The following is a 14,627-nucleotide window of genomic DNA, read 5'->3' on the forward strand; positions in this document are numbered from 1 at the left end:
ATATAAATCATTCACTTCTTTTTTTTTTTTTGCCAAATAATAGCTCATCATGTGGATATACCATATTTTATTTATTCGCTTGTCAGTTAATGGTTTGGGTTTTTTTCCCTACTTTTTGGCTCTTATAAATAATGCTTCTATGAACAATTGTGTACAAGTTTCTCAATGGGCATGTTTTTATTTCTCCTGGGAATATACCTAGGAATGGAATTGCCGGTAACTCTTTTTTAACCTTTTGAGGAACTGTTGGTATGTTTTCCAAAGTAGCTCAACCATTTATATTACCACCAACAATGTATGAGCGCTCCAATTCTCCACATCCCAGACAACACTTGCCATTATCTGGCTTTTTTATTACACCACTCTAGTGTATATGAAGTGGTATCTCATTTTGTCTAAATGATTTTAAAACATACTTTCAACTACCTTAAGTTTAATTCCCTTTGTCCCCACTTCTAGAAGTACAAGTGGCCACTAACTTATCTTTTAGAGGTTCTATAGTGTATGTTGCTTTCTCCACCAATCATTTACCAGTAGCATTTTGGTGCCTGCTATATCAGGTAACTCTGGCCCATCAGTTTTCTAGCTTCTAAAGTTTTGTGGTTTCTGTCTTTCCCATTTTCTTTGTCTGGTTGGCTTTATATCCTTAAACAATTCATTTGCTTTATTTTAATGGTTTTGAGAAGGAAAGGTAGTCATGCATATGATTAATTCACCATCTCTAAACTGGAAGTTTATTTTCAATTCTATTTGCATGTTGGAGTTTTTTGTTTATTTTAAGGAGAATAAAGTTTAACAAAATGTTTCTTCTTTCTAAAAGAGGCAATCAAGGCATAAGCCACATTTGCTTTTCTGATTCTGAGGCCTGTTCTCTTAACAATATACTGTATTGTACTGGGGAAGACCTTTGCTTGTTCAATTTATAAGCAGCCCAGATTGGTTAAATCTGCCATAGCATAAACTGTGTATCTATGTGTTTAAACATTGTGCTTGGGTCTGTAGGTATTACTAATATGTATCTACATTTTAAATCAAACATATGTAATTGATTAAATAAATTCTTCCTGCTTATGGATTTTTTGACCTTTAATCCAGGTTAAAGTACAGATAATTATAATCAATTAACATTAACTTAATGTGTAATGCTGGAATTCCAGTTTTGGAAGTCAATTTAAATATGGGCTTTCCCATTTTAAACAATTTGTAGCACATGGGTGCCTGGGGGCTCAGTCAGTTAAGCATCAGCCTCCGGTCCAGGTCAGAATCCCAGGGTCCTGGAATCAAATCCCACACTGGGCTCTTTACTCATCGGGGAGTCTGCTTCTCCCCCTGCCCGCCCCCCCCAGCTCATGCACTTGTGCTCTCTTGCTCTCTCTCTTTCTCACAAAAATAAATAAATAAAATCTTTTTAAAAAAAATTTTGTAGCACAAAGAGACTCCATGTTCCTGCCTTAAAGAGTATTTTGCCAAATGCAGGAGGAAAATAAAAACAAAACAAAACCTTACTTTAAAAAAATTAGTTTCTATTTTGAGTTGTTTTGTTAAATTCCTCATTACAATTGTTTTGTTGTTTGTTTCTGTATCTCATAAGAAGGGTTGATTGCTATCTCAGTGGTTGGGTGTGGCTGAAGAGATGATATACAATCTAACATTCTTTCCAGGTTAATTTGCTCTCTTTCTCTCTCTCTTCCCCACTTAACTGAAGCGACTAACTGAAAGAGTTTTCAAGATAATGGGAAAACTTATTACAAAGGCCCCAAGGGGAGGGGGGGGAACGGCTTATGGGGCTGTGTTTAGAATGTTCCAGGAATAGTGAGGAGACCATTGTGCCTAAGTGCAGAGGGCAAGGGGAAAGCAGCTCCTGATAAAGTTGGAGAGGTTTACAGGATGGCTCCCGTAGGCACTGCAGGCCACGCCAAGAGTTCACAATACAGAGCTGATGAGTAGCCATGAGTCACAAAGGGCAGGGGCCTTCCATGTGGCCTAGTGTAAGAGAGTACTCCTGACCCCCTACTGTTTTACCTTCAAGAAATCAAAAGGGAGAAATTTGGGCCTGAGTTTCTAGAATTTTTGCAGGCAGTTTTAGAAGCCAAAGAATTACTGTTGAGTTATTTTATAGTGAGATGTCCGACTGGCCTGGCCAAGATACCTTCAATTTCACCTATGGACACATACATGTGGAACTATAAATCTTATGTGCAAAAAAAAAAAAAAAGTGCAAAAAAGAGCCTCCATTCAGAGAGCTTTTTCTGGACATTTAATCCGTCAGTGCTAATGGCACTGAATTGAGCAAACTCATGCTCACGTAGGAACTAGTTAAACTGCTTTTATTTGGTTTTCCAAAATACTAAAGTTCTCCAAACTGGAATGTCTCCTAAATAGTATTTAAAGGCTCTGTATTTCATGTTCCAACTCTATAACCTTTATAGAAATAGCTGCTGGAAATACTTATGACAAGATTCCTGCTCTCAGGGAGCCCACACTCTATCTACTATGAGAGAAAGATGGGCACACCATTTTTCTAACATAAAGCATGGTAGATTCCCCAGTGGAGACCTGATTCAATTTTTGCTATGGTTGTCATAGGTGGATGTTGATACTTTTTATCTGTGAAATGTATGGGTTGTATTTGATGATGATGATGATGATGATGATGATGATGATGATAGCTATCATAATTATCAGGCACTATGCTGGATGCTTTACACAAATTACATGTTATTTCAAAGTAGATGGCCTCTCCCCCTTCTTTCATTTAGCAGATGAGGAAACTAGGCTTCAGAGAACTGAATTAGCCCAAGGTAAAATAGCTAGTGAGTGGGGTCCCTGTGATTCCCCCATCAGTGATTCTGGAGCTCTGTACTTCTTGCTCTTCTACAGACCAACTCCTTAAAGACTAGTTTCTATGATGTATTTCTGGAATGAATCAGAGGCAATTTGATAACCACTTTATCACCAACCCTCTAAGGACATTTGCACTGGTTTTGTTTTGAATGATCAAATTGTTCTCTAAAATGTGGGCCCTTCTGTATTCACTTCCCAAAACTTCACTGAGTATCTGTGAGTGAAGCATTGTGCCAGTGGAGCTACAAAGATGACTACACCATTGCCCTTGACTCTGAAGAACTCGAAGTCCGGAAAGGAAACAAGGAATTATAACACAGAGTGACAAATACTGTTAGGGTAAGTTTAAAAAGCCCTCTTCCTGCTTCTCAAGTCCTGTCTCTCACACTCTTCTACCCACTCTTCCTCCTATATCTGATACTCCTTATGGTAGTAGCTTCTCTGGGGTCCCTCGCTTTGCATGCCATCTGAGTGACCTTGTTCATCCCCACAGCAATGCTTAGATTCTTCTCTTGAACTTCAAACTAAGCATCTATCCAGACTTGGTTATCCAATATCCAACCCAAGCCTAGTATAGATACTAGAATTTTATGCTGAATTTTCAGTATTTCCCCACAAACGGGCTTGATGGACCGTGGTGAGTATTACCATGTACCTATTGTTATACGAAACAGCAACCCTGGAATTACCCCTAATCACCTCCCTCCATGTCATCCCCTAACAGTCATTAAATTAATATTTCTATCACTTTAACACTTGTCATTTTCTCCACCTCTGACGTAGTAGAGCCTTAGCTCAGACTTTAATGATCTCTAAATGCCACATTGCAATATTCATCTGAGTTTTCCTAGCTGAAATCTCTATAAATTTAACATGTCCATTGCTTCCAGAGTGATCTTCCCAAAATGGAAATTTGGTCATGACATTCCTTGACTTAAAACCTTTTATTTCCCATTGTTACAGACCTCACTAGTGTACACCAAATCTGAACCCAGTTTGATCAAAGCACCTTGTCTCTTGCCAAGCCCTTTCTCACCCTTATTTCGGCTTGCTCAATCAATCACATTTCCCCTAACATGGTATATTATTTCACACCACTGTGTTTTGGCTCAGACTATTGGTCCATTTGTTGAAATGCCTATCCTACCTCCCTCCTGTCCTTGTCATGGTTCACCTGGTAAACAGCTCTACTTTCAGTACCCCGCTGGAGATTCCCTTGAGCTATATGACCTTTTCTAGGGTGGAGGAATGAATAAATAAGTAACCATAAAGAAGAGAGAATAAGTCTGCTATGACAAATTTCAAAAATTACCACAATATCAAAGTAGACGTTAGAACAGGAAATATCAGAAATGAAGATTTAATACTATTTAAAGACGAGTCAATTTATGAAGATATGTAACAATTCTAAATATGAATAAACCTAACAAATAACCTTCAAAATACAAGAAGAAAATTTGATAGAATTGAAAGGATAAATACAAAGCTGTCATCATCAAGACAGTATGGTACTGGCACAAAAACAGGCACATAGATCAGTGGAACAGAATAGAGAGCCCAGAAATGGACCCTCAACTCTATGGTCAACTCATCTTTGACAAAGCAGGAAAGAATGTCCAATGGAACAAAGACAGTCTCTTCAACAAATGGTGTTGGGAAAATTGGACAGCCACATGCAGAAGAATGAAACTGGACCATTTCCTTACACCACACACAAAAATAGACTCCAAATGGTTGAAAGACCTAAATGTGAGACAGGAGTCCATCAAAATCCTAAAGGAGAACACAGGCAGCAACCTCTTCAACCTCAGCCGCAGCAACTTCTTCCTAGAAACATCGCCAAAGGCAAGGGAAGCAAGGGCAAAAATGAACTATTGGGACTTCATCAAGATAAAAAGCTTTTGCACAGCAAAGGAAACAGTCAACAAAACCAAAAGACAACCGACAGAATGGGAGAAGATATTTGCAAATGACATATCAGATAAAGGCTAGTATCCAAAATCTATAAAGAACTTATCAAACTCAACACCCAAAGAACAAAGAATCCAATCAAGAAATGGGCAGAAGACATGAACAGACATTTCTGCAAAGAAGACATCCAAATGGCCAACAGACACATGAAAAAGTGCTCAACATCTCTCAGAATCAGGGAACTCCAAATCAAAACCTCAATGAGATACTACCTCACACCAGTCAGAAGGGCTAAAATTAACAAATCAGGAAACGACAGATGTTGGCGGGGATGCGGAGAAAGGGGAACCCTCCTACGCTGTTGGTGGGAATGCAAGCTGGTGCAGCCACTCTGGAAAACAGTATGGAGGTTCCTCAAAAAGTTGAAAATAGAGCTACCCTATGATCCAGCAATTGCACTACTGGGTATTTACCCCAAAGATACAAAAGTAGGGATCCGAAAGGGTACGTGCACCCCGATGTTTATAGCAGCAATGTCCACAATAGCCAAACTGTGGAAAGAGCCAAGATGTCCATCAACAGATGAATGGATAAAGAAGAGGTGGTATATATATACAATGGAATATTATGCAGCCATCAAAAGGAATGAGATCTTGCCATTTGCAACAACGTGGATGGAACTGGAGGGTATTATGCTGAGCGAAATAAGTCAAACAGAGAAAGACATGTATCATATGACCTCACTGATATGAGGAATTCTTGATCTCAGGAAACAAACTGAGGGTTGCTGGAGTGGGGGTTGGGGTGGGATGGATGGGGTGACTGGGTGATGGACACTGGGGAGGGTATGTGCTCTGGTAAGCGCTGTGAATTGTGCAAGACTGTTGAATCTCAGATCTGTACCTCTGAAACAAATAATGCAATATATGTTAAGAAAGAAAAAAAGAAGAAGAAGAAGAAGAACGTAGCAGGAGGGGAAGAATGAAGGGGGGGAAATCGGAGGGGTAGACGAACCATGAGAGACGATGGACTCTGAAAAACAAACTGAGGGTTCTAGAGGGGAGGGGGGTGGGAGGATGGGTTAGCCTGGTGGTGGGTATTGAGGAGGGCACGTTCTGCATGGAGCACTGGGTGTTATGCACAAACAATGAATCATGGAACACTACATCTAAAACTAATGATGGAATGTATGGGGATTAACATAACAATAAAAAAATTAAAAAAAAAAGAAAGGATAAATACAAATCCATAATTATAGTTGGAACATTTAACACTCTGCCTTCAGAAACCGATATAACTGGTAGAAAAGAAATAAGTTAGGGATATAGAAGACCTAAATAACACTATACTCCAACTGGACCTAACTAATTTTTGGAACACTCAGCCACTGACAGAATGTATATTCTTTTCAAGTACATGTGGAAAATTCGCCAGGATACACCTTATTCTGGGCCATAAAACAAACCTAAATGAATTTAAAAGAACTGAAATCATACAAAGCATGTTCTCTGATCATAACAGAATTAAACTATAAATCATTTAAAGAAAGATACCTGTAAAATCCCCTAAATATTTGGGAAGTAAACAATCATGGATTATAAGGGAAACTAGAAAATATTTTGAACTAAATGAAAATGAAAATTCAACTTATAAAAGTTGTAGGGTGGAGCTAAAGAAGTGCTTAGAGGGAAACTTATAGCATAACAGGATTATATCAAAAGAGAAAGGTTTCAATTTAGTGATACAAATTTCTACTTTAAAAAACTAGAATTTAAAGAGCAAATTAAGGGCGCCTGGGTGGCTCAGTTGGTTAAGCAACTGCCTTCAGCTCAGGTTATGATCCTGGAGTCCTGGGATCGAGTCCCATATCAGGCTCCCTGCTTAGCGGGGGTTCTGCTTCTCCCTCTGACTCTCTTCCCTCTCGTGCTCTCTGTCTCTCATTCTCTCTCTCAAATAAAAAAAATAAAATCTTTAAAAAAAAAAATAAAGAGCAAATAAATCCAAAGTAAGCAGAAGGATACAAAGGAACTAGAATAACTAAAACAATTTTGAAATAGAAGAACAAAGTTGGAGGACTTATACTACCTGATATCAAGATTTACTATAAAGCTCTAGTAACCAAGACAGCATAGTATTCACAAAAGAATAGACATAGAGATTAATGGCATAGAATGGAGAGTCTAGAAATATACCAATTCATTTGTGGCCAATGCTTTTTGGCAAAGGTGCAAAGCAAATTCAATGGAGAAAGGATGGTCTTTTCAACAAATGGTGCTGGAATGGTTGGGCATTCACATGCAAGAAAATAGACCTCAACTTTTACCTGACATCTTACACAAAAATTAAAATTAAAATGGATTAGTGAACAAAATAAAAAAATTATAAGACTTTTAGAAGAAAACATAGAAAATAATCTTTGTGACCTTATGTTTGGCACAGAAGAAATATTTGTAAAAGAAGATACAAAAATACAGATACAGAAGCAACGTTTATAAAAGAAAAAGGTGGGGCACCTGGGCACCTGAGACTGGGTGGCTCAGTCATCTAGGCATCTGACTGGCTCAGGTCATGATCTCAGGGTCTTGGGATCGAGCCCTGCATCAGGCAAACTGCTCAGCAGGGAGTCTGCTTGTCTCTCTCCCTCTTCTTCTGTCCCTCCCCCTGCTTGTGCTCTCTCAAATAAATAAATAAATAAATAAATAAATAAATAAATAAATAAATAAATAAATAAAATAAAATAAGATCTTAAAAAGATAAATTGCATTTTTTCCAAATTAAAAGTTTTACCTCTGAAAAACACAATGTTAAGAGAATAGAAAGACAAGCCACGGATTGGGAGAAGATATTTACAAATCACATATTTGACATATAAGACTCCCAAGACTCCTGGGGCACCTGGGTGGCACAGTCAGTTAAGTGTCTGACTCTTGGTTTCGGCTCAGGCCTCAGGTCTGATCTCAGGGTCCTGAGATCCAGCCCCCTGTTGATTCAGGCTCTGGCTCAGGAAGGAGTCTGCTTGGGTTTCTCTCTCCTTCTCCCTCTGCCCCTTCCCCGCCCCCACTCCCCTTCGCCCCCACCTCTAAAATAAGTAAATCTTTTTAAAAAGACTCCTAAGACTCCCAAAAAGAAAAGAAACAACTGAATTAAAAAACAGGCAATTTGAACATTTTACTAAAGAAGATAATAGCAAATAAACACATGAAAAGATGTTCAGCATTGTTAGTTATTAAGGAAATTCTAATTAAAATCACAATGAGTTATCTCTATACACCTATTGGTGTATAGCTAGAAAACAAAATTTTTAAAACCTGACATAACCAAGTGCTAGGGCACTTAGGCATATAGGGCATATAGGGCAACTAGAACTCTTATATGTTGGTAATGGGAATGCAAAATGTGACAACCACAACAGAAAAAGTTTAGCAGTTCCTTATAAAATTAAGTATATAATCCTTAGAATCCACTAATCCCAGTCTCCAGTATTTACCTGAGAAATGAAAAACATGTTTACAAAAAATACATGTATGCAAATAATATACAGCTTAAGTTATACAGATGAATAAAATTATAGGGACATTCCAAATAGTGAATAGATAAATAAATTCTGGTATGTCCATACAATGGCATACTATTCAGGAACAAAAAGGAATAAACTCCTCATACATGCAAATGCATGAATGAATCAGATAAATTATGCCAAATGAAAGAAGCAAGATTCAAAAAACTATATATGATTCCTTTATATGACATTCTGGAAACATCAAAATAATAGAGACAAAACATGTCTGTGATTGCCTGGGGCTGCTGGTTAGATGAGGGGACTTACTGCAGTGGAGTCCAAGGGAACCTTTGGGGTGATGGAAATTGGGGTGATTGGAGTAGTGATTATACAAAGGCATGCATTTGTCAAAACTCCTAGGACTATGCACTTAAAAATGGATGAATTTTCACCTCACACCCATTAAGATGGCCACCATCTAAGATAATAAGTGTTGACAAGGATGTGGATAAATTGAAACCCTTGTGCATTATTGGTGGGAATGTAAGATGCTGCAGCTGCTATGGAAAACAATACAGAGGTCCCTCAAAATATTAAAAATAGAACTACTGGGGCCCCTGGGTGGATCAGTTGGTTAAGTGACTGACTTGATTCCGGCTCAAGTCATGATCTCAGAATGGTGAGATGAGCCTCACGTGGGGCTCCACTCAGCCCAGAGTCTGCTTGAGATTCTCTATCTCTCCCTCTACCCCTCCCCCTGCTCGTGTGTGCTCTCTTTCTAAAAATAAAGAAAATCTTAAAAAAAAAAAAAAGAAATATCATATTATCCAGTAATCCCACTTCTGGGTATGTAAATCCAGAAGAATTGAAAGCAGGATCTCAAAGAGATATTTGTATACCCATGTTCATTGCAGCATTATTCACAATAGCCAACAGGTGGAAGCAACCCAAATGCCCATAAACTGATGAATGTATATAGAAAATGTAATATGAAATATTATTCAGCCTTTAAAAAGAATGAAATCCTGTTATATGCCACAACATGGACAAACCTTGGACATTATGATAAGTGAAATAAGCCAGTCACAAAAAGGCAAATAATTTATGATTCTATTTATATGAGATATCTAAAGTAGCTAAACTCATAGAAACAAAAAGTAGAAGTGTGGCTGCCAGAAGCTGAGGAGAGGGGTAGGTGGGGGATTGCTTTTCAACGAGTATAGAATTTCAGTTTTGCAAGATGAAAAAAAACCCTAGAGATCTGTTGAATGATAAATACAGTTAATACTACTGAAATGTACATGTAATAATGGTTACAATTTAAATTTTATGTGTTTTATACAATTTTTTTAAAAGGGGGTAAATCTTACTGCATATAAATTAATATCTCAGCAAATGTAACTTTTTCTTTTGAGACTGAAAAATTTCTGAACTTTACAGAAAAAGCAACGACAATCAACGAGCCCAAAACAAACCTGCGAATCCCGTCTCATTCCAGGGCCTTCTCCCCTCTCTTGCTGGCTTTAGGCTCTCTCCACCATCTCACTGCTTCAGGGTCCAGAAGCTCTCCCAGGAAGGCAGGTCAGGCAGGACGCCCCTGGTATAAGCCCTTCTGTACAAGGAAAGCAGGAGAAACATGGTCATGGAGAATCGGTCTACTTGGGGCAGGAACACGCGGGAATGATGGCAAATGGGAGGAACTCTGTGGGAGATGCTCCCGCACAGAGGTGACAAGATGAAGGTGTCAGTTCTCCCGCTTGTGCGCTGGCCATCCTCCAGGCTGCAGCACCTTCTCCATCAAGGTGAAGCGGACTGGTGCTTTGCTCTCATTCTCCGCAATGGCGAAGGAGCTGAGAAGGTCCAAGAGGCTCAGGTAGGAGCAGGAGCCGCAGTGCTGGTTTACCAGCCCCTCCCACTGGGTGGTGTCGGCGTGGCCCCTGCCGGAGCCCTTGAATGCAGGTGCCCCAGCTGGCTGTGGAGGGTGCAGGGGTCCGTCGTCTCGAAGCTTTCCCTCCGCTCCTGGGTCAGAGGCCACAGACAAAGAAGGAGCGGCTCTAGATTTTCACGCGGGAGAGGGGCCATGGCACAGAACCCAACAAACTTAACTTTTTTTTAAAAAATGACCAAAAGTCTTCATTTGAAGAATTCTTGTCCTTTGCATTATAACTTTATAACTCTTCATACCAAAAGGTGAAGTCTATGTTTCCAGCTTTTGGATCTAGTCTTAGCCGGGTGACTTGGTTTGGCAATAAAATGTGGCAGGAGTAATGATGTGCCTAGACCTTGTGAAAAGATCCATTGAGCCATATTAAAAATGTTAAGGGTTTATTTGAGCAAAAATTGATTTGAATCAGGCAACACCAGATCAGAAGTGGTTAGGAACACTTCCACGCACAGGAGTATAGGGGAGCCACCGGGGGAGAGGCTTTTTTAGAGAAAAGGAGGAAACAAAGTAAGAAAATTGTTGATTGGCTGTAGCTTAAGGCCTAGTTGGCTATGACTGGTTGTCCTTAGGGAGGGTTTTGATTTCATAACCTTGAGGCGTTTACAGGCTTAGATTTTGGTTTACTTACATAGGCCTACCCAGCTTTAGAGCCATCTCAGTCTAATGGGCTCCTTGTTTAATTAATTTAACGGCCTCAAGAAAACTTGCATCCCTGGCTAGAGACAAATGAGGGAGGCCAGGTGAGATCAGAACTGTCCAGGCGAGCTGGAACTGCCTGTCAACCCACAAAATCATGAGCTATGTAAGTATTTGTTGTTTTAAGCCACCAAGTCATGGGGTGGTTTATTAGATACCATGAACAACCAACTGAAAAAAGTTTTTACAGATGAAGTGACATATGAATTGTATTTTGAAGGATGAATAGAAGTTTCTTTTTCTTTTTTATTATTTTTGTCTTTTTTGGTAGGTTTTTCTTGGGGGGGGGTCATGAAAAATACCCCCAGTCTATCCTGTCTGTGGCATATTGGTCTCATAGTGGTTGCAGGAGATCCTGGTTACTCTTTCCCTTAAGCCATTGAGAAAATAACACAGGATCATCTGGAATGAACTACAGAGTCCCTGCAACCTCGGGGGCTGAAGCAAAGACTCCTAAAAATTTTACTGCCAGTACCACCCTTTGGTATTTAACCACACAATGCCTGATTTTGTTATTTAACTTTTCCTGTTTTGATGCATTGTTGTCATGCTAGGATGGTGTCATTGTGAGGTTCAAAAACAGAAACTACATTTTCTATATCTGCGTTTCTTCCTACAGCTTCAAGCATAGTCCTTGTCATTTAGATGCTAAAAGAAAAAAAAAAAGATTTAGAGTAAATGAGGTTCGTGGAGGGTCAGGTATTTTCCATATTTTCCGTAGCCATTAGCTCTGCTCTAGACCAGAGTGGGTGTTGCCACTTTAATTGCGGTGTCCTGGCGGAGGGCCAGGACTTAATTGTTGATGACCCTTCCTTTTCTGCTAGCCCACTGTTAAGTACAACGGCTTCACAAAAAAGTTCACGAAAGTCCTTAAGAAGCCAGACGTGATGGCACTGGAGGTTCAGTGACCACAACCCTACAAAAGGCAGGATGATGCCAAGGCTACCCTGTGGGAAGCCAACACCAAAATCTGTTTGCTCGCCTCCTGGACGCTGAGCTTCACTTGGATTCTTTTTCATATTTGCCAGTGGGTGTTTTAAGGTACATCCTATTGCCCTGGGTCAACTGTCTCAAGGATTTCCCCCAGTCTTCTTCATTTGTACATATATGCTCATTATTTTTTAAAATGTTGAAATTATAAAAAGTTATAAAGAAGAAAATAAATATTATCAGTTTTCCAACAACCTAGAAACAATAGTATTTAACGTTTTGGCATATATTTGTCATACATATTGGAGCCTGTGTGTGTGTGTGTGTGTGTGTGTAGGTGTATAAATGTCACTGTTCAAACTTTTATCCCAGTCAACAATATACAATACATATCTTTACATCTGTCATGTCAGTATGCTTCCACCACATTTTGACATTTGTCTATTTCATTGTATACCATGATTTATATAAATAATCCATTTTTATTGGCTGTTTAGATTGTTTCCATGTTTTGATTGTTGTCAATAATGCTTCTATAATGCCTTTGTACATACATTTTGGGGCACATCTTTGACTTTTGCTTGGGATATATCCTAAAAGTGGATTTTCTCAGCTAAAGGATGTGCATCTATGGTTTTTGCTACATATCTGTGATACTGACCTCTAGACATGTAAAACCAGTTCAGAGTAACATTGTATACTCTTCACACCTCTTCACATTTCTTATTGTCCCTTGATATTTTTGTTAATCTGTCTCAAAGATTTGTAATGTTTTCTATAGATTTTTTTCCTATATTAGGTGCAAAAACCAGAGAATAGAAAAGAACAAATTAGCCAAGTGCCTTGTTTGCTTATTTTGTTTGCTCATTGCTGGTTTGGTTTTCTATTTGTTCTGCTATAAGTATGTCTGGAAAAATAAAATTAAACTGAGTAAGCTTGACTCATGAGGAAGCTCCCTTTCATTTCCCTGGAGCAAGGCAGCAGAGTGCTCACAGGTCCTGATATTAGCAATTACTATTTTGGAAGCACAATGAGAAGTGACTACATTCCTCAGTGTTATCAAGCTTTTTCCATTATCTCTCAAAAGTTTCATTTCACATACTTTCGTAAGGTCTGGATATGCCCTATTGGTGTTTATGATATTTTTTATATTTCTCTTTATCTACTTTTGTAGTCTAAAGATGAACTATGCAAAAAAAAAAAAAGTCATATATTAAACTTGCAAAAATTGGGAGCCAGAAGACCAAGATTCTAATACTTCCTCTGCTACCCACAGCTGAGCACAGTACTTAGACTCTGTGGGACCTCATTTCTGCATTGCAAATAGTTCTATATAACAGTCCAGGGGAGGTAGTGGTGGCCGTGAATGGGAAAGAATCTGTAGAGAGTCTTTATTAAATATTACTTGTGCCAGTTACTATGTATATATTGCTAAATATGTATTTAGCAATATATATTTTCTTTTTTCTTTTTTTTCTTATGTAGGCTCTGTACCCAGTATGGAGCCCAACATGGGGCTTGAACTCACAACCCTGAGATCAAGACCTGAGCTGAGATCAAGAGTCAGATGCTTAACTGACTGAGCCACCCAGGTGCCTCCTGCCCTCATTTTAAAGAGGAACCTGAGGTTCAGAGATGTGAATTGCCCAGGTCATACAGTGAGTCGATTATAACTATAACACGGAACTAGGTTTGCTTAACTCCAAAGCCTTTTCTAGATGTGAGTATATGAGTAATAATGAAAGTGTTTTCATTTATTAGCTCATGAAGTATTTTTATTTAAGACCTACTATGTGCCAAACACTGTGCTCAGTTCTGAGAATTCAGCGAATAAGTTAGATATCTTCTGCTTTACGAAGATTACAGTCAACTTGGGGTGGGGGGAAGAGGCATTAAAAAGATAAGGACACAAATGTATGATTACCAGTTGTGATTAGCATCACGAACAAAAGGACATGGTGTTGTGAGAGAAGAACAGGGGAGACTAATCTGGATTGAGGAGTCAGGGAAGACATTTCTGAGCCTGAGAAGGTAGCAAGGAGTTAGTCAGGCAAAGATGGGAAGATGATTTCAACCTTTCCAGGTGGACCTAGCTGCTAAGCGTGGCAAGCTGATCCAGTTGGCCCCCAACAAGGCTCTTCAGGGGATGGAGATGCCCAGATGATGGCCACAGCCAGCTTTCTAGAGAAGGGTTGTGGCATGTCCAAGTATGTGGTATTTCCTTAATACGTTATGTACTGGGGAGAGTCCTGTCCAGACGTGGAAGTGGCCTCTCCCTTCCCTTGGAAATTCTGGCATGCCATCCAGTTTTGCAACTTCCCAGGATGTTGCCAGTCAGCTCTGCTGACCTATTGGCCCCACAGCGCCTGGTGAATCTTGTATTATTGTTCCTTGATTGGTTCTTCATGTTCTAATATCCACAGGGCAGAAAGTTAGAGCCGAGCATGTTTGGCCACTTTTGTCCCAGTAATCTTCATTTTACACTGGGAATTTACATGCTAAAGATTCGGACGTCCCAGAGAAAAGTTGCTCAGCCTTTGGACTAGTGATGTAATCATAGGCTCAGGAAATCTAGCAGTATTTATTCAATGGGATCAATACTTTGGATGGCATTGGAGAGGACTACATGGAAGATGAGGTCAAACTACATAGCTCTTTTGGATAATGGAGCAACATTGCCTTTTCCAAGAGGAGCAGCATTTCTGGGTTACAGAGTGAAAAACCAATTCTGGGTAAAGGAAAGAGAGAGGACTTAACAATTCTCAGTAAGGGTAGATCTTTCTGGATAATGGGGGAAAGATG

At 39.3% G+C, this 14,627-nt stretch overlaps 1 pseudogene; it reads right to left on the reverse strand.

Moving 5' to 3' along the window:
* Positions 1–9,998: 9,998 nt before the first annotated feature.
* LOC110572656 lies at positions 9,999–10,336 on the reverse strand (annotated as a pseudogene).
* Between the last annotated feature and the right edge of the window lie 4,291 nt (positions 10,337–14,627).

Source organism: Neomonachus schauinslandi, chromosome 13 (genome assembly GCF_002201575.2).
Source record: "Neomonachus schauinslandi chromosome 13, ASM220157v2, whole genome shotgun sequence".
Lineage (NCBI taxonomy): Eukaryota > Metazoa > Chordata > Mammalia > Carnivora > Phocidae > Neomonachus > Neomonachus schauinslandi.